A 25599-nucleotide genomic window follows, 5' to 3' on the forward strand; every position below is an offset into this window, starting at 1 on the left:
CCTGCACAGAAAGAGTTCTGGTGCAGCCCCCATGCAAACACACAGCCAGAATCAGTTTTACTGAGTTAACAACTGCTGTAGTTGGTCAAGAGGGATGGCCAAGTGGATGCCCTGCGTCTGCATGGTATCTAAACTGCAGACAGGATGAAACCTATTAAATGCCGCAGGTCCAGCTTTAATTTGCACTCTTTGGTAATTGGCCTATTGGGGCTGATTTGCGTTGTTTCCAGGGCAACAAGCTTGTCTCCCTATAAGCTCAGCAGGGGGCTTAACAGGCTGCAAAGAAATGGAGTAGATAAGAGTGGAGTTGACGAGAGGTTGTGCAAAGAGGGAGGTCAAAGAGGAAAAGGAGGAAGTTCTGAAAAAATGTAGTATGTTTGAAAGTTGTTAGCTCTCAAAAGGATTAAAGGCTGTATGATAAATCAAATCCATTTTAGTTCATCCAGCGTGAAGAAATAAGTAAATTGTTAGTTGGTCTTTGGTTGGACATATAACGGGCTACCAAGCGTTCCTAGCATTTGTTTGGCCACTTGCATTGACACGAGGTAAAGTGTTGCATGCACAAGTTGCTATATTGACTTGCATGCTAGTGGCAGCCATGTAAATAAGAGCATGAACATGAGGTCAAAGGTAAACGCAATGGTTTATAGTCTTGAAGAGCGCCTCTCGGACCTGTTGCGCCTCTTTTTCACAACTACCGGCATCTTGATGATTTTTCCTCCCCACTGCACAGTAACAAACACTTGTGCCTTAGCAATTGGCCACAGACTGTAAGTGTTACAGTGGTTGATGCGGAGACTTGCCCAAAAATGCAACAGAAATACACTGTGAGATTGGCCTTTTCACTAGATTCCACATGCCTTGTACTGTGCCTAGTGGTGACCTCCAGTATTAAACATTTTGGCTGCATCATGCGAGGTGAAGAACGTTGATGTGTTTGTTTATGTACACAGCAAGTATATCCCAGCCCCTAAATTAAAAGGTTTTAGTTCATCATGTCAAATTTGATTTCTCTTTTCAGTAAAATGTGCATTTTTCTAAAATGTCCAGGGTTCCTGGGTTCTCTACCAGAGTCCTGGAAGCTTGAAGTTCTTATGCTGTATCTTAGCTGTTCCTAGGACTGCAGTCTGGATGGAGACGTCTCCAGGTATCTGTTGGAGCCACTTCTCCACCAAGAAAAACCTGCACTCACTTCGTGTCTAATTAAAAACAGCCTTGTTCTGTTCAAAACTCACATAACATATGAAAACCCTCATACCCTCACCATATTCATACACATCGCTGGCTGTAGTTTTAAGAATTAATTTAAAAATCATCATTTTTTTCAGGTGAATATATTTGTATTGTTTGACTTCAGTGTGCCTAGAAAAGGCCTTTTGAAAAAGGTGTTGTTTAAATAGGAAATCTTAGATGAAATCATACTCTAGAAGTCTTGGTCTAAAGCAAAGATCACCGACTCCGGTTCTCGAGGGCCGGTATCCTGCAGGGATTGGATACGTCCCTGCAGCAACAGACCAGATTTATTTGAATCAGGTGTTGCAGTACAAAAACCCATCTAATACATGAAAGACACTGGCCTCGAGGACCAGAGTTGGTCTAAGTGGTCTACAGTTGTTCTTGAAGGGTCATTGGTTCTCTGGGTGTCAAAGTGAATTAAAGCAGAAAGAAACAATCTGCATTTGAACTAGAGAGGCAGAAATATTGTGACAGAGGAGAGGTCAACTCAGTCGACTTTTAAAGATCCTCTGACTGCGTGATCTAAGGGCAATGAGCCCTCTTTCACTCTTTACAGCATCGCTGTTCAGCCCAGCAGGACTTCACAAGAGAAATGTGGACTAAAGGTCTGTGATTTACTGCATCTGGTATTCATTCTGTTTGTCATCTTGTTCTTGGTGTCCAAGCATGCACAGGACTTAATTATCTACATGTCTCCCACAGCATCATCAAATATGTAATTAAATGAATCAGATAGCATTAGCATTTCAGACCGAAAGTGCTGCAGAAAAGCACAATTTTATTTCAAGGAAATTCAGGAGAATTTTAGAGAAATGCATTAAAAACTTAAATTTATTTTCTTGTCTGAGTCTTTGATGATTCCAAAGGAAAGGGTTTTCAATGTCTTCCCTAACCATTTTCACTGTATTTAGAATTTATAGGCAAATCCTACATTTGTTGCAGCAAATCACTCAATTGTTACATCAGCCTTCCTTTAATTACACATTTTACTGATCTGATAACTGTTTGTTGGATACTTTTTCTCTTTTTGGGAAGAATTTGTGTCCATACTACCTGAATCCAAGGTTTCAGCTGTTTAACAGTCCACAGTGGTTGTTTGATTTTCCTCTTCATGATGCTCCACACATCTACAAAAGGAGATAGATGTGGACTGCAGATAGGGATGTCAAGCATACATAAAAGTCTATGTGTATGATGCCATGCTGTTTGAAGTTATTCAGAAGAAGCATACATCTTAAAACATCCACCTCTGTATCAATGGTACTGTTTTCTCTAGCTCTTTTCTTGTGGAGGATGCTCTTTTTCACCTTTGTCATATACAGCAAGACATCAGCTTTTGTTTTTTCCACTGTCCACTGTCTTTCTGTCCCTCTGAGATTAGCTGGTGTCCAGAGAACTATGTGGCTCTTCCACAGAGGGTTGATATATGACTTCTTCCTTGTGTAATACAGTTTCAGGTCACATTTCTAAATGCAGTGGTGGACAGTTATGAATGAAAAAAAAACTTTTTAAAGTACTCCTGAGCCTATATGGTTATTTTTTTAATTGATGCACTAGTCTTTTACAGAGTTAGCCACAAAGTGAAAAGCTCATCCCTCATCATTGTTTGAAAAGGTTAGAATCTTTGATGTTTGCTCCTGTTATACCCAATCCTGACACCCTCACCCATCAACAATTATTCTGCTGAATATAAAATCTTACACAACTCTGTTACTGCATTTATATTAAACCTTTTCCTCTCTCCTAACTACTTTTAATTGTGTGACTGAATTAAATTCTAGATTAGTTTGTTTTTCAAAATACAAAAAAACAAAAGACCAGGCCCTCAGAATTCAAACATGAATGGACATAATGGATGGTGTTGAAGCCATTAGCACACTTAACCAGATGTAGTCGTAAATTTTATGATTTCACAGTGTAAACTGACAGTAATTTAGCAGCACCTAACTTCCTGTAATCACTTTTCTTTTCTTTTCTTTTCTTTTCTTTTCTTTCATTTCTTTTCTTTTCTTTTCTTTTCTTTTCTTTTCTTTTCTTTTCTTTTCTTTTCTTTTCTTTTCTTTACTTTTCAATTCATTTCTTTTCTTTTTATGCCTAATCCTCTGAGTATCCGTTTTTGTTTAATGTTTTTTTTTTGTTAGTTTTTTTTTTACTTTGGTAAATTAAAATTCAAAGCAAGAAAATGAGCTATTGTGTTTCATTCTGTTCACCTCATGTATTTGTCCTTGATGTCTGTTATCATTTGCTATTGTTGTCTTAAATGTACGCTGATTAAATAGATTTAGGACAAAGACTTTTGTTTTAGTCAAAATGTGGAGCTAAAAGTAGAGAATATTTCAGTCTTACTCAAAGTCCTTCAGAATTGGGTTTAAAGTGAAAAGCACTTCCAGCACTTTCTCAAGAGCGACAATAACAACAAAGATAACTGATGAATTTATAGAATAAGAGCTGTGTTATAGGAAAAAAATGCAATAGTAATTTACATTCACATGGTGCCAAGCTCCATCATGCTCTTGAGAAATGACCTTTCTCAAAAACAAGCTGATTGCAGTCGTACTGACATCGGCACAGAACTCTCATTATTACAGCATCTGCAGAAATAGCTGCTGGAGAGGCTCGAAAACATAATCAAACAATGACTAACAATAATGAGAACAGGAGAGGTTTAGACATTTGCATCTTTTGGCTATAGGTCAAGGTGGTGGTTGCTATGGTGATTGGGAGTTTACTGGCTTTTTGATTGGTGCTTATTGAAAACCCATTTAATGGTGTAAATGTGTAAGAGAATTTTGAGGGTGTGTAGAGAGATGAAGAACGTGCAACAGAAAAACAGTGAAGAGCCATTTAGGTAGCTGACAGGTGAGGCTGATGAAGACGAAGGCAGAGCAGGAACAGAAGGATCAAGAAACTTATTGTTTTGTTGTGTTTAGCAGGGAAAATAACTGTCAAACTTTTGTAGTCTTTCATTAAGGCATAAATACTTTTTTTTTTCTATAACCTGCATTAGGGGTGTCCTGATCCATTCTCAAGTATTGGGTCTCAAATATCAGGCGCCAAATTGAGGTGTTTATTGAATTATGTGTATCAAGTTCACCGAATACACCTCAGCTCACAATTTCTGTTTTTATATCAGGTTAAGTGTCCCGTTCATGGTGATTAGCACATGGGTAATTTGCATAATTAGACTGTCATACTAGTCATTGATAGTATACACACAGAACTGACTTTCCTTGTACATATGAAGTTTTTTTTTTTTTTAACTAACCACTATTTTTAAATAATTGGGAGATGGATGACCTGTAAGGTTCCAGTGAAATTCCCAACAATAGCCAAGCTATGCTGCATCCAATACCTTTACAGAAGAACAACGGTTTGATGTTGTATACTAATTTCAGGGTTTTATTTTGGATGTTCCCATTTTACCGTTGTAATATTAAAGTAAATATAATGATTAATGATGATAACAAAAAAGCTGCGTAATTTTATTAAATACTTTCTCTAAAATCATTTTGATTAACACAAATGTATGCGTAGTTAGTTTTACTTTTAAAAATGTTTCGAAAATCTTAATTTGCTTTTCAGTTGTAGTTTGCAACTGTGTTATATAGAAAAAAGAAGCATGTTTGTTTTCCTATATAACACTAGCTCACATGATACGTGATCTACTGAGGGCTGGATCAGGGACTAATCTTTATCTGCTAATTTTAATTTTTTTTTATTTTTATTTTTTTTTACAAAAACTCTATAGCTTCTCTGGGAGAGCAAAGAGTTTGTGTCTTACATTCAACAGCATCCCACTCCATAAATGGACACTAAGCTGATTTAATGCACAGTACTCCCTCTGCGGAGTGACAGGAAGTGATGTACACGGGGACACCATCTGATGTATTTGAGCATTTAGATCACAAATCATCCAACAGAGCTGTTGAGGCTAAATCACATGGTTTATGGATATGGCCTTCATGTCATATTTCACATACACGTTGCCAGCTTCCACTGCCTCTCATCTCAGCAATCACTCCTGTCTCTTCTGGACTCTGAGACAGTTCAGACGACATGCTGATGTCATTATTACTTACCAGAAACATTACAAACTGACCCCACTGCGACCGAGACAGATGATTCCAGTCAACCCAGAACCTCTGTTTATTTTCAAAAGGTTAGTGAACTTTAAGAAGACAACTTTCAGATGCTCAGCTGGGTTAGGAGATGTGCAAGTGATCAGTTATTATAATCAAATACCTTAGTCAAGCTCATCCAGTCTTTTACATTAATGAATTTGAGAAAGCAAAATAGTTTAAAAAATTAATTTGACAGATCTGGTTTTTACAGCATTGTAGTTCAGTTCAGTGTTGTGTTTAGTTTTTTGTTTTCCGGATGTTACAAGTAGCAGCATTTTTTTTTATTTTTAATTCACTTGTTAGCCTTAGTCCTCTCACGTCCTTTTCCTCCTCCTCCTTCTACTTGTCTTCTTCTCTTATCTCAGCGGTCATACAGTTGATGTATGGATGGCCATAAGGCATCCTTCTCTTTTTCATATCATATTATAACTTCTCCCTCAGGACATAAATTTAATGAAAAAGGAATGAAAGAAATCTCCAGTCTATCAGCTTGTTAAAGGTTTAAAGTACTATTGGACATTTCAAGCTGCTTCAAGTCTGTGGTTCCCATGTACCGCGGAGTGAACATGGTGCAGACAGCTGTCTTTGAGCCTCTATCTCAGTGGCATGTTGAAGCCATGTCTGGGGTCATGCTTTGGGCCAACAGTGGGGGTTCAGGTTGACAGAAAAAAATTACCAGCAAAAGGAAAAATAGACTCAAGGCACCTTTTTTGTTTTTTTGTCTTTTTTTTCATTGCACAGTTGATGTTGAAGGAATCTCAGCAACTAGTGGGCTTGACATCAATTCTTCCCTTGTTGCCTGGGGCAACTAAACCATTGTCTGATCCAGCAAGCAAAATCAAATGTGATATGTTCATTTATTTTTCTGGGTTAAAAAATGCATTGTTAATAGTCATCTGTTAGCCAGCTGTGATGTTTTGTGGCATAATCTGTAACAACTCTGTGCACCATCACAGTCTGTTGTTATGCCTTCAACAAAATCTTTTTTACCAATCGAACAAGCCACTTTACATAAAATATAATGTATTTTGGGACATATTTAAATTATTGTTTATTTCAGGCTGTGTCTTAATAAACTTAGGTGCATTCTAGTCCATCATAACTCAAACTGTCAGCACTCACACTTAAGTGACACACATGCTTTCAGTCCTTCACTATTTATTTATGATTGAACAATCTGCATACTGTAGCTTTTGTTTGAGCTGTATAGAAAGATGATTTAACTTTCGGGTCATTTTTGGAAGCTATAGTTGTGCAGGTACTATAGTTGTGCAGGTATTGCACTTTATCAAACTGAAAACATTTTTTATTATTAAATTTGCATCAATGAAATGAAGTTTAGAACAGTGATTGCTCAGATTTTTAAATATTATTTCTTGCTTCTTCTCCTCCATCTCTTTTCCTCACTACCAAGAGTACTTTCTCTCTGTATCACTGTCCAACAAATTAACAATATCATCAGAGGTTTATTAGACTATAAGAAACACATCGAAATGGTGGAGAAAAGTGGTTTGGATGCTCATTCTTTCTTTCTCTCCTTCCTCGAACGCCCACTGTTCCAATCTATGGGCTAATAAATGGGCTCACGACAGGGGTTTGTCAGCACACACACATTAAGGTGGAGGTGGAAGGCAGCAATGCATGTTGTCGGATCCCTGGTGAGAGCAGTCATTTCTACACAGTGGTTTTCATCAGTACCAAAGACACACACACACACACAAATATCTTTTCTTGTTGAGCAACAGCAAACCAAGTTGCACACACAAATATTGGACATGAGTATTTTTGTATTTGTGTATTTGATTGATTTAATGGCTGAAAGCTGATTGCTTTCTCAGCATCCACATCGGATCAGAAGGAGCCATAATGACAGCCAAGAAATCTACAAGCAGTGTTCTGGGTTTGTGTTGATTACTGGTGATTTACTGGGTTCTTGTGACTGTGTATTTGTGTTCGTTTGAGACTATTTCCCCTCATCCTACTCTCTTCTATCCTGCAATTTAAACATGGTTCTTGAACTCAATAATGAATTGCACTACCTGGAAAGCTCCTGTATCTAAATGTGTTGTGATGAATTTGACTGAGATGTCATCAACTCAAGCTTCTTACATTTCATTGTCAGTGAAGTAAACCCATGTCAGCCATTTAATCAGCACACAAATGCCGTAGTTTTGAGATTAACTGTACCCGTCTTCAGCCACAACTGAGTTGCCACATTTGGATTAAACCAAATGCATTCTGGTTAAGCATTTCTTAGCATTATTAAATGGGTTTCATTTTGAAGCCACAGGCCACAGCACCAGTGTGGGAATGTTTTGGTTTGATTTTTTGGAGTCGATGTGATGGATTTGTAGAAGAAATGTGGTGGCCAGCAGTACTAATACCTCTGATATGTTCACCATTTGGAAGTAAAGCAACAGCTGTGAGTGCCTCTCTGTGTTGGGCTGTTGCCAAAACTTTTAAACTGGTCAATTTGTAAAAACATGACACTGTCGGATGTACTTTGACTGACAGTGTAATGTGGTATGTATCTAGCCCAGAGATTGCAGTACTGCAAACAGAATGAAAAGCAGCATGTATCAGAAGTTTAAAAAACAGTATGAATTATCAGGAAAACCATACGTCTCAAAAGCTGTAATCCATAGTTTCTATAACCAAAGAAATGGTGACATTCTCAAGGATTTTAATGAAACTGGCTTTTACTCAGCTTTCACAGACATTTATTTACAAATGCTAAAAGGAAAACAGAGATATGATTCTTTCTCATGTTGAAGATGTCTTTACTTATCAATGAACTTTTCATAAGGTGTATCTTTCTTACATTATGATAAAGCTTATGTTTTTAAAGCTGCCATAAAAATAAACAGACTGTTAATTTACTGGTAAAAAAAAAAAAAAATCTCTTCAAAGTAATAATTCTAACAGCTCTTGTCAGTACTTATTTCTGATACTACAGAGGAGCTCAGCTTTCCAAAGTACTTCCTCTTCTTGCTCCTCATGAGAAAGCTGATCATGAAAACAAGGATCCAGTATAAAATGATATTAAAGTAGAAACTGAAACATAAGAAATTATTTGATTAAAGGGAAACATTTTGCATCAGGAATTTAATAAACACTCATTACCAGATATATAAATTTGATGCAGTTTAAGGCTGATGACTCACACAGTGCCTTATACACATTATATTACTCTGTCTATGCTTCTAATTACTTTCAGCTTGTAGCTGGACACAGACATGCAATTCAAGCCTCTCTCTCTTTTACCAGTGAAGTGGAAGTAAAAGGATCTCACCAAAGCAGATAACAAGAGCCAGTAGACATATTCTGTGTACATGCAAGTAAACAATGCACATCTGTAAAAAGGCAAATCTGCTATATTTTGTGTAGGTTTGGGTGTATATTTCTGAGCTCATTAAGTGTAGCCAGCAGGCTTCAGTGACCTCTCTGTTCTTTGTCCAGTTTCTAACTACTGATGAGAGCTGGAGGGAGGGACGAAGGCTGCAGAGGCACATGTAAATTAGGCGAAAAACAAGCAGAGGATGATTACAGAGTCGAAAACAAGGAACGTTAATGGGTTAGAAGAACTGGAAGAGAAAAGGAGGAGAGACTAAGTAAAAGATGAACAACAAAGCAGGAAAATGTAAGAGTGAGAAAAAGAAAATATTTTTGTAGTAAAAGAAAAAAGAAAATTGAAACAAACTGAGACAGGATAAAAGAGGGTTAGACTGAGCTCAGAAAAGAAACACAATGATGTGAAGAATAATGAGTGAGACACAGTGAAAAATTGACATTATTACTGCCTCATTGCCATCGCTCCTATCTGCGTCTGCTCATATTGTGTTTTCTTTGGCAATAAGTGCTTCTTTATTGCTCGCCAGTAAAGCACCTTTTGAAATGAACTGAAAGAAATTAATGCATAAATTTAAAATCTGCCAGCTGAGTTTTTTTTTTTTTTTTTTTTTTTTTTTTTTTTTGCCAGCCCAAAACTCAATTTTTCTTTTCTTTGTTTGAGATTCTTGAATGATAAACTGAGTCTGTCCTTTCTGTTTGCGGCATGGCGATGGATGGGGGCTCGACATTTCCGCTGGGATAAAAGCCATTCTGATGAGAGCTTTGTTGAGCCTTTATGGAAACTCGCCCGCTGCCTTATGAAGGCGTTCAATATTATAAACACGCAATATTCATTTATCAGCCTTGACAACAGAGTTCAGAATTTGCATATTCAGAAATAATCCGATTTAATCTACATGATCTTCATCTAGGTTATCTTTGATGCATGTCATATTGTACAAATTTACTCTTTTATTCATTCACCAACCTCATCCATATACAAGCTAGTAGATCATTTTTGTCATTATTAACCTTCTAACGTTAGTTGCAGCCAAACAAATGGATCGTTTTGAATTCAGTTATAGCAAGGACAGGGTGTTTGTCTCTGAATTCAAACTGAACCTGAGAAGTCCATGCACTCTGCAAACAAATCAGCTTTGGGAGTAAAGGAGCTGGTGGACATTACCATTAAGGTACTTTAAAGAAAAGCAGTGTAGAGTAACTGCTGTTAAACCTTTTTTACACTGGCTCTGATGAGCATTTAAAGGTACATAACTTTATTTACATCTTTTTTTTTTCTTTTTTTGATAGTTACTGCTGTCACAGTAACACTAGCTGCACTTACTTGTACTTTTAATTTGATCATATGTCCAGTCAGACATGGGTCATGTAAACACTTCAGCTTTTCCAATCCAAAAATAGCCATGTATACACTTATTCTATAAGGTAATGGTACATTTTAGAAATGGGCATTTTACGTGAATTTGGAAGTCAACTAATCTGGCCAATCAAAATGCATTTGTCTATCAGTCGTGACATCATCATGATGTTTCAATAATGAAACCAAAACTTTCCTGTAATCACTGTAATCAGCACCAAGTCTCTGTTAATGAAACATAACTCTTGACCAAATAAAACATACATACATGCATACATTTTTGCATACTTTTTGGTCATTGACTAGAACTATAATATGGCAACAAGCAGAGCTGTGACATAATGGCATTAGGAAATGTCAGTAATCAGCATCATTTATACCCCCAGTGCAGCACATAAATCACTGCTAGTGGTAGAGGTGGGTGTCATTCCCTGTGCTGTCCTTCACACTCTTCGTGCCAGCTTTAACAACAGAATATTCCTACAACTTTGTCTAAATGCAAACATAACACTGGCAGTAAAGCAGTTGACTCAAATGTATAGGTTAGCAGTCACAAAAGGTTAAATTCCCACTAAATATCAATTTCCCATGAGCCTTTATTCTTTGCACAATTGGTACTGTGGATCTGTCTATCTAGAGAAAAAGTGGATGTCACTGAGATACTAAAGCTACGTCAAACTTGATTTTTGAACTGTCAGAGTAGAAAACTTATCCCAGATAAAAAAATCCATAATGCAGGACTCTGGATATGTTGAATGTAGAAAAAACCCCCACCCACTCTGGCCAGCTGCAGGGGATGCTTTTACAACTGCAATGTTCACCTTTAGTCTTTCTTGTAACTTCAAATGAAAGTCTGAAACACTCAAAATGACATACATTTACAACATCTGATGTCCAGCAGAAAAGCTTGTTTGCTGGATATCATTATCTATCACTGGGATGTGTGGTGTATGTTGTTAGGCTTTTTGTTTCCACCGCATATCATGACTCCTGACCCTACCGGCCCTGTGAAGCTTAACCTCAGTGTAGTGCCTTTTTTTCCTTTTTCTGGCAGTCTGCTAGTCATCCTGTTCAAGTTCGACCAATAAATATGTACATGTTGTGTTCCAGTGTACATCCACCTTAGGTGATTAGGATCAGGGAATGCAGTCTTCCATCTATTCAGTTTGCTCTTTTGCATGTTGTGGATTTTTCTGATGTTTCTGCCCTAAAAGTTTTTATTTTTAGGAACCAAAGCTCCTGGTTACATTAAAGAAAAGATCATGACCATCTGTAAAAATAAATAAGTAAATAAAATCCTCAGTGAATTATCTTTCAGATAATATTTTCATAAAGTTTCACAATGTTTACCTTTGTGGTGAATTCAAATGTTCAGGACTGATTTGTGATGCTCGAGTTCCTGACACAATGATGGCAGATAATGCTGTTGGCTGGAAAAATGTCCTCCTGCAGCTTTTTAGATAAAGTACAAGTAATGTATAGTTGTGTATTTAAGAGTAACGGTCTTCATAGATTTGTTCTGTTAATATCAGCTCAGAGTATCTACTAAACGTAAAGCTTTGGGCATTTTGAATGTGAGCATTCAAAAAGGATTATAGATTTGCCAGCTTTGTTTCACGATCCCTTCACATTTTGACTTCTATTTAGAAGTGGAACTCAATAAATCCCTTTTTGCTGTCTCTGTTCCTAGAGACAAACCACATCATGGGAGTCTTGTCAATATTTCCCCATTAAGCTGGACACGAAACAAAAATAACAGACACTTAACACAGACTCTTAAACAGGAAAAAAAGATGCACACAGAATGGCACAAAGGCTGTGATGGTCTTATAGTGGTTTCTTTTAGACTGTGATACTCTCACACACACCTTGCAAAAGATTTGTGGAAACACACACCTCACAAAGGCACAGTGGGTGTATGTTAAGATCCTCACTCAATGCGGAGCCACTGTTGTGACATTTGGGAATGGGCATCTCAGTATAAACTCAAAGCAGTCCTCTCCTCTTGTCTCTTTGATCTGCAAAAGGACAAAAGGTGCAAAATAACTCATTAAAAGAAAGAAGTGTTGTGGCCTTAAAGTTTGAACAGCTTAAAGGCCAACACATACAAAACACTTCAGCTCAAACCAAGTCACCAGTTTCTTGTTTTCAGGTATGTAAGCATTATAAATGTTTAAAAAATGGAGGATGAGAGAATTTTAGCAAACATTTTTTCATATTATGATTAAATAAAGCAATGGTTATATTTATTGTGTTGATGCAATGATTATTACAGATCCTATTACAGCCTGTTTCTGTTTGAGCGTTTTTATTGATCGACTGTTGGGATGGCTACACAGACTTTAAATAGATGATGTGTAAAGCTGACATTACCATTAAACACATAAATCTTTCTGATAAGTGGTAAAAGGAGGTGGAACTAGAGAATGATGCAGCTGGGCAGCGTACATACCTTTCTGAATAAGTATTAATTAAATAATGAGATTATTTTAATTATTTTAATGCAAAAATGACCCCCTGAACACCAGTCAGAATATTTGAATCAAGCTAATGACACCACAGTGAGTTCTGGAGAAAGTTTATTGACTTAGTAATTATTGAAAGAAGTTTAAGTTGATCTTTTTGTGTGTGTGGCTACTCTTGTAAGTTCCAGCTGAAATCATAGGATGAGAGCCGTTTCACATGTGCTGAGCATCGAGGTCAGTTTGATTCTTATTGACTGTATACATGCAGGAGTATCTGGGTGTGTTAGTCTGACTTTGAATCATTTGATGGTGTTATTTTAGCTAGACTAATATGTTTACACAAATGTCAAAAATCTAGTTCTAATAAACAAACATAATAATTCCCTCTTTTTTAAGCCATACAAAAGAACTGAGTCTAGAAAAGAGACTCACATGTAAGACAGAAGCTTTCAAGGAGCAGTGGAAATTGTTAATTGGTGGACAATATAATGTTTTAATATCTAGCAACTACGTAACTCAATCCGTAACATTTAGATATGACGTAAAATATGTCTTTCTTCTGACTCTTATCATTTAAAGACAGATTGTCAATAAAATGATGGTGATTGCAAAATGCTTGTGTCCTCTAAAACTTGTCAGAGCAAACTTACTCCAGCTCCTCCTGAGGGGAACCCCAGCTGCTTCAGGCCAGCCGAGGGATGTAATCCTTTGAGCAAGCCCTGGTTTGTCCCTCAGGTCTCCACCCTGCTGGCTGTCCCTGATGAGCCTCTATATGGGAGAACCGGTGGCCATTTTGTCAGGTGCCCTGACCTCCACAGCTGGCTGTTCTCTGTGTGGAGGATTTATGGGTCTACCATAAGCTCCTTCTGGATTTTCAAAGTTCTCATCTAATCTCACCCCGCAGAGAACTAATTTCAGCCCCTTGAAATTCTCTTCTTATTTGAGCATTACCCAAAGGTAATGGTTGCATGCCTCATTTCATATAATCTAATCATTTGCTGCATGAATGCATTTTTCTACTCATAAAATGTGCCTATATAATTACAATATTTGGGTCTACTGGCTTGAAATGTTCTGAAGACTTTAGAGATATTATTATTATTTTGTCAAATAGTCAAACTATCTATAGAACATTGTGACATATTGTGACAATATAGTGATAAATTTAAGACAAACATGTAGCTTTATCTAATGGCACAGTTCATAGTAAAGCTAAGAACACTTGTTTTTTCTTGTCTTTTGAAAGAAGAGCCGTGAAGTTCTGTTGTACAGAAATTCAGCCAAAGCTTCGCTGCTCTGTCCCTCCACTTTTCTATGCCCCTCTAGTCTCCTCCACTATTTCTGACCGTTTACCAAACAGGCAACAAGTGTTATATTTGTTTATGTCACTAATATTGTGCAGTTAACATTGGGAACAATTAAATATTACACTTGCCATAGTACTCATCAATATCACTTTTATTTCTCAGAACTTGAGGACAAAGTCTCAATAAATCCAGAACATAGAACGTCTACGTTATGTCACCTGACTCCATCAGGTTCCTTCCTTTCCTCTGAAAATGCAACCAAGAATGAGCCATTACAGAAAACTACCTGACATCGTTCTGTCCTGACAAACAAAACTGCAGCTGCTTTGAGGTTGAATGGATAGTTTTAATGAACAGCTGATCTAGGGGCTGAGAAAGTATACACGAACACCGCCCTGCCACAGATGAAGTTTAAAAAAAAAAAAAAAATCACAGTTCTGAAGGCATGGCTGCTTTTATTTTGCCGTAGCGGTGCGCCACAATCATTTACATGTAGCAGAAACCCTGAATCATTAAACAAAATTCTTGACAATCAAAAATATCCTGCAAGTTAATGATCAAGGGAAAAAAGGTTTTAAGAAAAGGATTCATCTTCAAAGATAAAACACCAGACCCAGTGGAGGTATCCGTACGCTGCACATCAAACCCTTTTGAGGAGCTGGATTATAAAACGATCTCTGTTGTAAAATAATCTGACTGTTAGGGATTTAATTGGCTGGACAAGTAGCTTTATTCATGGTTTATTTCCAGACCCTCCAGCATCATCCATCCTTTCTTCCACTTTTTCAGCCACAGTGATGTTTTCTATATGAAGATGAATTCATTCAGCACCTCCCTCCGCGTCTGTTTTCATCTCATCCTTTGCTTCCAGGTCACAGCCTGTATCTTTGTCTGTCACTCGATCATTCTCAGCCAATTAGTGGCTGGCTTCAGGTGCTCAACCCCAGGCCTTGCCATCAATTGGCTCATTATGTTGCTGTTTAAATCTGTCTCTCGTCTCCTCCAGCTCCCCGATTCAGTTTGTCGCCATCCATCTGTTTTGCATGTTTTTTATCTTTCATTTTATTTAATCAACTTCATCTCTGAGAAAACATGTTTTTTATGTATATAGATTTTATTTCTTTTAGTAATTTCATTTTCCATTGTTCTCTGTCTCTTCAGCCTTTATTTCGCCCTTTTTTTTCTTTCATTTTTCACTCTTTCTGCACCTCAGGACCCCTCATTCTTCTCTGACCCCTTCTGTCTGCAGATTGTCACAACTCAATTGTCCCTTCCCTGCCTGTAGGCATCAATGGTATTAATAAAGCTGGATTCGAATAGATTTCCTTTCTGCTCCACTTTGAATTACATTACAGTGTAGTTTTGGCTCTGAGCATTCGTCTTCCTGTGGCTTTTCAAGTTGTTCTAGCCATTCATTTGGTATGTGTCCTGCTGAAGGATTGCAGCTCTAACCGTGTAAGATGCTGCCGTACTGCAATCATTCCACAGCTATACTAGCATATGATGCTTTCTTAAATCAATAAAACACTGTATTCTAAGCTACCTAGTTAGGTTGGGTAAGAGGTCGGCTTGTCTACATACAACAGGGCTTTTATATCATGCTAAGCAATGTGTAGGGTTAGAAAGTGATTTCAGATACATGGGTAGATATTTATTGTCATTATCATCTTACAATATAATTGCAAGAAATAAAAACAGTAATGAAAAACTTGATAAAGAGAAGAACTAAGACATAGCAAATATTAAAAATACACATAAATAGTTGGTCTCATGACATATTGCACATGGAAGGGAATAATACAGAATGGCCTCTGTTTTAAATTTAGCCACATTATCACTTTTGAATAAAAGCTGTTTTGTCCCAACTTTAATGGCTGAATCTTCTGCCTGCGGCAAAGGCTGGAGGAGGCTATGACCTGGGTGTGATGGATGGTAGCCTTGTTGGTACAGAGGTGGGCTTGGATCTGGAAAACCAGGTCAACTATTAGGAGTGCCTCCAGAGGTGAACCACTGTAGACCCTTGAGCAAGGCCCTTATCCCCCCACAACTCCCAGTTGCTAAAATATGGCAGCCCACTGGTCTCTAGTACATCGAGTGATGTGTAAAATATAGAGCCAAATTTCCCAATCGGGATTACTAAAATAAAAGTGATTATTATCATTCCAGTGTGAGTTGCTGCACTGGTTGCTGTGGTGGAGCTGCTGCTGTCACACCTCAAAGTGGGCAAAGAAGAAGTTCCACTCCTCTGTCAGAGGTGTGTGCTCAGCAGCGGAGGAGTTGCTGGATTTGTAATTGATCAGGTGCTTGACACCTTGCCACACTTGCCGGGTGCTGTTGGTCCTCAGGTAGTCCTCTGTCCTCCCCCTGTATGTTGCCTTATATCCCCCGGATGCCTCTTCTCAAGTTGGCCCCGGCAGCACTGTATGATCCCCCATCACCAGACCCGAAAGCAGTGTTTCTGACTTTCAACAGATTCCAGACCTCCCTCTAGGGCTTCTGGTTTGAATAAATCCTTATATGTTTATCCCTGGTGACACTGTCCGAACAGAACCTAAGTCAGGGGCTGCTGTGGTGTAGTCCTTCAGACCCTTGCATTCAAAAACCTCCCGAACAGTTTTCTGGAAGCAGGCCTGTAGCTAATGAGAGGAAACCCTTGACCATGTTGTGAGAGTCTAGGTTATAGTGGGAGCTTGTTTGGTGAGGGGGATGTATGGGGGAATCAGGAGCATTAATGTGTGGTTAGAATGGCCAAAGCGTGCTAGGATTTTAGCTCATATATTCATGTACACCTTGTCCACCATTTTTTTTTTTCTCCAATGGTCACACACTTTTTGTTGTTGATGGGATTTGAGAAAAACTGTTTCGGATCCACATGATCAAAGTCCTCAGATATGATGTGAACACCCTTAGGATACTTGCTAGATTTGCTGCTGATGGGATCATGTAATAGCCCTAGGGCCAGGCAAACATTAGCATCTGGTGCTATATACACGGCAATTATTATTATGACAGTTAGCAAGGTGCCTGCATCAATGGCTGAAAGTGTGTGTACCCAAAAAAAACATCATATGTGCATTTATAGCAGAGCATGACCTGTCCCTCACAATGTTTTAGCCCGTAGTCAAGCTAAACATGTCAGGTGCTGATGATCAGACCAGGAAAATATCAAAAACCTGCAGGATAGCGGCCACCGAGGATTGGAGTTTGACAACCCTGTTCTGGAATTTCAATAGCCCCACTAATGCACATGCCTCCTGCCTCTGCACACATACCCAGTACAAAGCAGTGTAGCCAGGCTGGAGGCATTTGATTTTAGTACAAAAGAAAAAAAGAAAAGAAAAAAAAAAAGGGGAAACATTGTTTGCACAATAGTTTTATTGTTCCAGTTCTGGCTGTTAATTTATTTTAATTTAAGGCTTAAACCTGCACTGAAATGATTAATTGTATGGCAAAATCACAACAAACCTTGCAAATAGTTGAAAACATCAAAATTCCACACAAAAATAATTAAAGGCAAACATTTGTTTAAAAGAGAGATTCTCCTAAAATCTTTAGTAGTCGATAGAAATTCCAGCAGCGAGTGAAGGTTTCCTTAACTGTATATGTTCTTTCAGACACCATTCTGGTTCTGGTTCTGGTTCCTTTCTTGAGCCTCAGAATCTTAGTGCTTTCTGGTGAAACCGGCCCGCGTTGACACCACTTTAATCATAGAAAAGTGTTGGAGATGTGGACATGAAAGCTGATGGTTAAGTTGTCAAACGGAGCATTTGTGGTGCATATTAAAGAAGGAAATAAACAGCAAATTTGAATTAATCGATTAAATCTATTTATCCCCCAGCCCAAACTTTAGCTTTGTAATTTTGTAGAGTTGAAGTGTGACTTTCTCCATATGTCATAGAGAATTGTAATTTGGCTCAGTTGTCTTTCTTGAAATAAACTGTTTCTACTTTGCTTTTAAAGACACAGGTCTCAAGACCTTCACCATATATGTGAAAAGTACCATACAACTACACTTGCCAAGCTTTTTTAGGCTTGGAAAGTTTGATAACTTCATTAAACCGTAATTTTAAAGAGTCTTATCTCCAGAGTTAAAGAAGGAGTCCCATTAATTCACGTATTTTAAGTTAATGGTAACTCTCAGTAGTTGATTCCATGCTGAGATGTGTGATTAAAATCCACTAAAAGACATCTGCTACCAGTCAATTTAATCCAATTTATTCAGCTGCGGGATGTCGCTTTGTCTGCTGATGCTTTCGTCTTAGTTGCCTGCGAGCTGTGTGTATTTGTGTTCCAGTTTTCTCCTATCTTCTGCTTATTATCGCTACGTCTGACAGTACATGTATACAGCAAGACATTTGTAATATTTCTTCTCTGACAAGAAGAAGTATTAAAGAATGTGTGTGTGGGCAATGAGCCAATTTAATGAGTCGTAAAGCTGTCATGATTAAGAGGCTGATAACTTGATGATGCTGTCAAAGTGCTCCAGTAATGAAGCATTAGATACTTCAATTCTTTTTTTATTAATGAGGTGAATCTTAGAAAGTCGTGGAATGGGTTGATGAAGACAAAGTGTGTGTGCAAGCTGTTCTGTTTTCATGTGAGGGGTGATGTGTGTTATTTATATTAAAGGTCAGACTAGTACAGCCATACACAAATGTAAAATCCCAGTTACGTTTAAGGAGGGGGAAAAACCTCCATGAGGGTTTTCATCTAATCTTGTTTTCCTCCTAGGGTCATCTTTATGGGAGAACTTGCTGATGTGTGTGTGTGTGTGTGTGTGTGTGTGTGTGTGTGCGTGTGTTTGTGTGTGTGTGTGTGTGTGTTTAGGTAGAGGTTAGGCTGTTATTGCTCTGGAGTGGGGATGCAGATAAAAAGTGCAGCCTCTGCAACATATCAACAGTCACACAGCTAATGCTGTAGATAGTGTGAAAGCCTCAGGTGTGTGTGTGTGTGTGTGTGTGTGTGTGTGTGTGTGTCTGTGTGTGCATGCATATGTGTTTTAGTGAAGGTAGCTGGTTAGGGTTAATTTTGTTTCCAGCCTTTGGCCTGTAAATTTCCAGTAATAAATAATTTCCAACAAAATTTTTGTACATGCACAAATGTACACACATATACAACATTAATGATTTCAGACATGCAAACACAAGCAGGTACACCCTGTAACCAAATGCTGTCCTTACTCCGCTTCTCCCAGAGGGATGCTTGAAGTATTATTTATTTATTTATTTATTTTTCTGACGCTGACTCGTCTTTTATCTGTATGTTTTTTTTTATGTTTTTGCCTTTTGGGTCTTTGTGTAAAACAGAAACATTAATCAAAAACACAGAAAATGAGAGAGAGCATCTTGGTATGCAGGGCTGCAGACAGAAAAAGACCCACAGAGCTCTTTTAACAACATAACCTGGCAAGGGTACTGGCAAGAGTTATCAAGTCATGTGTATCAGTCCCCCCAAAAAATAGCTATATTGAGCAACACCTGCTGTTTTTGTAAGTTGAAAATAGGGACCTGTTTCCTACCTATAACTGTATTGCCTAAATTATGGGGACATCTATTCAAATAATTAAATTCAGGTGTTTCAAGTTGGGCCCACAAAGACATATATGAGTCCAGTTTGAAGAAACTTGACTGTCCTCAACCTAACAGAACATCTTTTGAATGAATCAAAGTGGAGACTGTGAGCCCGGCCTTCTCATTTAACACCTGCGCCTTACCTCAAAAATCTGCTTCTGGAAGAATGAGCAAAAAATGCTCGTACACCCACTCTTAAACCTCATGGAAAGCCTTTCCAGAAGAGCTGCAGCTGATAGACAGATTAAAAATTTGATGTCCCAGATGTCACAATGCTTTTGGCGATAAAGTGTATGAACTCTTTATTTCATGAGAAAGAGTCAAGCATTTGTAACTTAGCTCGACCATTTCATTGTACTACTCTCCTTGTTGCAGTGGAAGCGTTGGCAGTATTTTTATTTTCCAGCTGGTCTCTTACAACATAAATAAAAACAGTGAACTGGCTGCAGCCGCTGTACGCTTCACTCTGTTTTACAAATACATGGCATGCTATCACTTTTTTTATTCTCTGCTGTCACTGACGTACATGGTAGAAAACTTGTAAGGTTGAATTCATCTATACTAATTTCAGGAGTCTCATTCTCTCTAAATATTGCAGTGTCTTGTGTTGGTGAACTGAATTCTGGGTCTGTTGCTTTGCTAGCATAAAAGTTCAGCCTTCTACTAATTCTGTGACTGTAATGACTGTCACCACAGCCCCAACGGAAAATGGGAAATAAAACAGAAAATGGAAAAGAAATAAGACAACAAGAAATGGAAAAAGAGAACACGTTGAGGAAATCAAGGAGTGAAAGAAGGCAGCAAGATTGATTTCTGCTCCTCCCCTTCCTCCCCCATGCACTTCTCCCTGGAATGGCTCCCTAAAGTCTTTGGATTAATGGCCCCATTTCTGCTGCTCATTCATCAGATTCAGGAAAACATCCCTAAACACAAAGCCTCGCTAGACTCTTGCCTGAACTAGATATCCACCTGCCAAAACATCCAATAGGCTCTTAAGTACTTTCAAAGACAGGCAAAACAATTTTATCTCTACCTGAGGCGAAACTAGCAGGGAATTTGCACTGTCCGTTAGCACATAATGCTTGTTAGCTAGCACACTGAAGTTCAGCTTTGTGTTGTAGAAAAGTTGAAGGAAAGTCGATACATGTGCTAAAAGGCTTTGGTTTGTTTATGATACATGGTGTATCCTACATTGCTAGACATGCTGTAAGAATCAGCTTCCATTTTCATCTTCACCGGATGAAATGATGGGGAAGTGTTACCCTTTTAAGACTTTAAAACAGGGAATTTTGGATTGGTTTATTTATGGTATTTTTTTTAAATGTTTTTTATTGTCTTTTTTAAGAATGCTGTTGCTCTTAGTTTTATTTAAGCTCTGATTATATTTAGCCAAAATAATGATTTAGAAAAACACTAGATTGGGCAGCCTGATGGACCCTGGAGAACTCTACAACTCGTTTTTTGTTCATTTTGATAAAAGAATAAATATAATCTTTGGCTGACTTGCAAAGCCTGGTGCCTTTTTTTTTTTTTTTTTTTTTTTTTTTGCCCATGTTGTCCTTGTAATATCAAAGACTGGTCATCTGGTCTGCCGTACGGAGAGGGAGTTCATATCTGGCTGCAGCACGCCTCACTGTTTGGCCTGGTCAGATTGTGCGCCAGCTGTGCCATCCACACTGCCCTTTCACAGCATGTGATAGCTAACATGCCAACCTTTGACCAGTCCTGATTAATGAGGCTACAAGCCACGCTCACTGCTGAGACTGTATCCCCATGGAGGCTTACAATTGTTCCATGCATACATATTTTTCCCCATCCATCAACTGGCACATTTTCTCCATTCACTGGTTATTCCAAAGACCTCCATCCTCCTGCAGCTCATCCATACATATAATTGGCCATAAAGTCTTTTCCCATACTTTTTACCGTCTATTTGTTCACATTTTTGTCAGTTTTTGTCTCGTTTTTATCAGTCGCTGACAAATGGGACGTTTCAGAGCGTCTCCAGTAGACTTCAGCAGGAGACTGAAATGAATGGAGAAAGAAGAATTAAGGTGTGGGGAAAGAGGAGGAGAGGTGAGGAAGAAAGTAAATCAGAAGGATGATCGAGCAAATCTGGCATTTGTCATGACCAAGGTCAGCCTGAGAGACACCGTCATCAACTTAACGATGTAAACAAAGTTATAATTCAAATAACCTCTCCTGCTCTCTTCCTCCCAGTCCGCCGTTCTCGGCATCTCTCTGCGTTACTCTCCATTCCTCTGCAGCTTTCTTCGTTCTCTTTCCTTCTTCCTGTAATGTGTAAAGACTTTTTAAGCTCACCTTTAATTTGAAAGAAAATATTAGACAACAACCGAGTAAGAAGATGGTTTGAGTTTCAGTAACTGGATTTAACATGAGACTAATGAGACTAATGTCAAACAGAATTGTTATAATTTTTACCCCTTCTGTCCATGTCCTTTTGTTAATGCTTCTCCCCCCCCCAACACCCCCCCCCAAATCCCCTTTTTTCTTCTTTTTCCAAGCAGAAATGAGCAATCTGGTTAAAAGGGTTGATCTGGTTATTAGTCGGATTAACTGACTAACTAAAAGATTTGTTTCTTCAGATCCAGCTGAAAGGCTGCAGGATTAAAGTCTTACAACCCGAGAGTTTCATGCCCATGACCAGGCCACTTATTTTCAATGTTGAGCATTCAGAGCAATAAAACCATCTTTTCTTTTTGAGTTTGTTGCTTAAACCTGAACAGTTTGCTTTTTTGTTGGTTTGTTTATTACAGCTTCATTAGCTGATGTTAAAGTTTGATTTTCAGTCCAAATTAGAACGAAGTCCTTTAAGTGATCTTGAGCCATTAAGCTAATGATAACGGGGCTGTAGAGAGAGAATATTTTGGCCACACATGCAACCACAAATTTCAACAGTGTAATGTGAAATATCATTAAATTTTCTCCAACGTAGTTGTTGTGTGTGATCCCCAATAATGCAAGAGTTTTTCCACGGTGACTGAGGCAAAGGAGCAAGAAAAGTTGGATAAGAACAGAAAGCTTTCTGCTAAATTAGACTTACTTATCATCCCTTATTGTTTGACTGGGATCTTACCTGTGCTGTCAACAGCCAGATTGCCATACTTACTGTTAATGAAGGGGGTTATTTTAATGCATTTTTAATTTGAATTTAATCCATATTATACATTTTTTTAACAATTTCATATGGGTATCAGAGGTCCAACATAATTGTTTTCAATATGTATTATCCCAAATTCAGCCTTGGTCCTTAATTTTTGCCATTCCAAACATAGCTCTAGTGAGCTCTACAGAGAACAGGCTGTTTCTGTGTCTGAACCTTTAAATGTTCATGAGTGGTGCCTGTGCACGCCCGCTCTGTGATTTTAGAGAGCAGACTCAGCTAGCCGAGGGGCGGGTCAATGACAGTATCCAGACTATCCAGAGTGGTTATTTCCTTTCGTGAGGTCACAAAGGGAAAGATCTCAGACTCAATTGTTTGAGCACACATTCGTTAAAATGTGAAGCAAGCGAGAGAGGTGACATAATTTTCTCATTTTTGGGCCTCATACACAGGTATGAGGACACATATGACTATTAGAAAACATTTAGAAAGTAAATTTTGCATAATATGGGACCTTTAAATCTAGAACAGATTATGTTTAATTTTGCCCCTTAAATGACATTTGAAGAATCTTCTGCCACAAGAGATTTGACATGTTTCTTGCAATAAACTGACATCATGGTATTCAACAGTAATTATGTTAGTGTAACACATTAGGCCTCACAACTTTTAATCATTCTTGTTTTGAATGTCCTGATCACATTGTTTAGTTTCCTTTTTTTCACCTTTTCCCCTGATTATGATAAAGAACAGGAGCTTTGAAAGTCAGACTGTTTCAAGTTACCACAGACAACTTGTGGTGGGAGGTTTTTTCTGATCGACACCAACCCTGACGGCATGCAGTTATAACTGCAGGGAATAAAACGTGTGCATGTTGAAGAGATTAAATTATGTCATTGTAGTCAAAGTACTTTTTTTTCCTACTATACTGATGAACTGGCCCAACTGCCAAGCAAATTACCAAGAATACTTCCAAACTTCTTGAGTGACCATTTAAGCTATGGTGATTGTTGACTGGTTCTTTCAACCCAGAAAGCATTTCTCTGCAGACCTGTGAGGGTAGATGAGATGTAACGAACATAACAAACATGCTTTGTGTCACCTCAGTGCGAGGAGCTTACATTGCAGTTATTGGGAAAAGGGGTTATTTAATTCACCGGGTGGCTCAGTGATGAATGATTACCCCTTTGTAATTGAGGAATTACAGTGTGTGTGTTTATTATGGGTGCCACTGTTGTTCTGTTTAAGCAGGCATAATTACAGGTTAGTTCACATTTGTGCTCTAGAAGATTTTACCTCTGAAAACAGGATCTGTTTGATTTTGCCTCACTACTGTGCCATACCTAAATTTTTTGCAGTGCATATTATTCTGAGAAAAATCATTACAACATCCATTATAGCATCAATATTTTTTATCTATTCATCTAAATCAAACACTGACTCACAAACTAACTAATTCAAGACTAGTTTTTCCATTGCACATAAAAAAATCTAAATGTTTGAGAAAGGTCTTGTAGCAGACACACTGGAAGATGCATGATTTTCACTTCAGTGTGAATCATATCTTTTTATCCTATTGCTAATTTTTATTTTTACCATCCACCCATTTGCATCAGTTTCAGTCAGAGTTAACTGAAATTGTCTGCATGTTGGCAGTATGAAAACATGCTGTACTGAACTCAGAGTACAGTGTAATTGTATGTTTGTTATATCATTCCCACCTAAACCTTTATTAGCTAACGAATGTAAAGATGTTGCTGACTTCATCCATCTGCGGATTACTACTTAATACACTTTACTCTTAAGTACATTCTTCAAACCACAAAGCACACGGAGGAGTCTAAAATCAGGATCCATGCTCAAATACATACACAACGTCTTTACTGTAAGTTGAAAATGAAAACAGACATTTGCAGAGATGCAAACTCTATTTTTTTAGCCTTAAGACTGTATTGTGACTTTGCTCTTTTGCATGATGTAAAGGTTTTAGTCTCCTTTTATTCAGATTTGTTTTTCCTTTTTTCTTTTTTTTTTTTTTTTTTTTTCTAAAAGTATGCAGCAGTCCTAAAAATCTGTCCTGGGTCACAATAACAAGGACTTCTGCGGCAGATGGTAAACCCCCCGCAGAGCTCTGATCTGAACCTCAGTGACTCAGTCTGAGATTAAATGAGTAGACAGAAGACGCTGAAACAGACTAAATTCACAAAAACAAACAAACAAAAAAAGCAACTTTTCTCTAAGATGTTCAGACGTCAAAGTACGATGTGCGTGTATAGAAGATGTCTGCCGCTGGTAAACCGGTGAAATATTAATGCCAATATTTAAAAAGAATCTCAATTCTTCTTTTAATGGCCAGAAAAATGTGCACAGCACCGTGCACGCGTGCAAACAGAAACATTTGTCTCAGATGGCTTATCCAGGATCCCGCCATCTAATCTTGTCCTGTTAGGCTCTTCTTACATTTTCAGTAAGTAGCTTGTTATAAAAATCTCATTATGCGCTCAGTTGCATTCATGCAGTTTTTGGATTTAAAACAACAGTAAAGTTTCTGTTAAAGTCTGAATTTGATTAATTAATTGTTTGTTTATAATCCTCCAAATTAAAACAAAAAAATGCAATGATTAAAAACTGGGTGGAAAGTTGATTCAGTTTAAAATTAAATGGTTTTAGTTTTTTCTTAAACTTTTTTTCTGTTTGTTTGCAGCCACAGTGTTGGCAAATTCTAAAATACAAGCATACAGCTAGAGCTCAACCACACACAATATTACAGTAAATTAAACAATAATTCAATAAACTGCATGTATAAAATATATAGTTAATAAAACTAAAAAGCAGGGATAAAACCAAATCAATTTAAAATGATAAAAAAATAAGAAGAAGAACAGAAAAAAATGAGCTATTCGTTAACAATGTAAGGGGTTAATAACTTTAAACTTTTATTACTCTGAGGTAAAGACCGAGCTGGTTCTTGTTCAGTTCTTGGGAAAATGCCTTCAAACTCAACTCATTTATTAGCTGAGTTGTTCCTCCAGCAATTATCAGAGTGTTTTCCACTGCCAAAAATATTT

The 25599-nt window shown here is 37.9% G+C and overlaps 1 protein-coding gene across 12 annotated transcripts in view; it reads left to right on the top strand.

Moving 5' to 3' along the window:
* Positions 1-25599, top strand: part of ptprt (protein tyrosine phosphatase receptor type T) — a 360770-nt gene that overhangs the window by 143014 nt on the left and 192157 nt on the right. The gene's annotated exons all lie outside the window — the stretch shown is intronic.

The sequence above is a fragment of the Melanotaenia boesemani genome, chromosome 3 (genome assembly GCF_017639745.1).
Source record: "Melanotaenia boesemani isolate fMelBoe1 chromosome 3, fMelBoe1.pri, whole genome shotgun sequence".
Lineage (NCBI taxonomy): Eukaryota > Metazoa > Chordata > Actinopteri > Atheriniformes > Melanotaeniidae > Melanotaenia > Melanotaenia boesemani.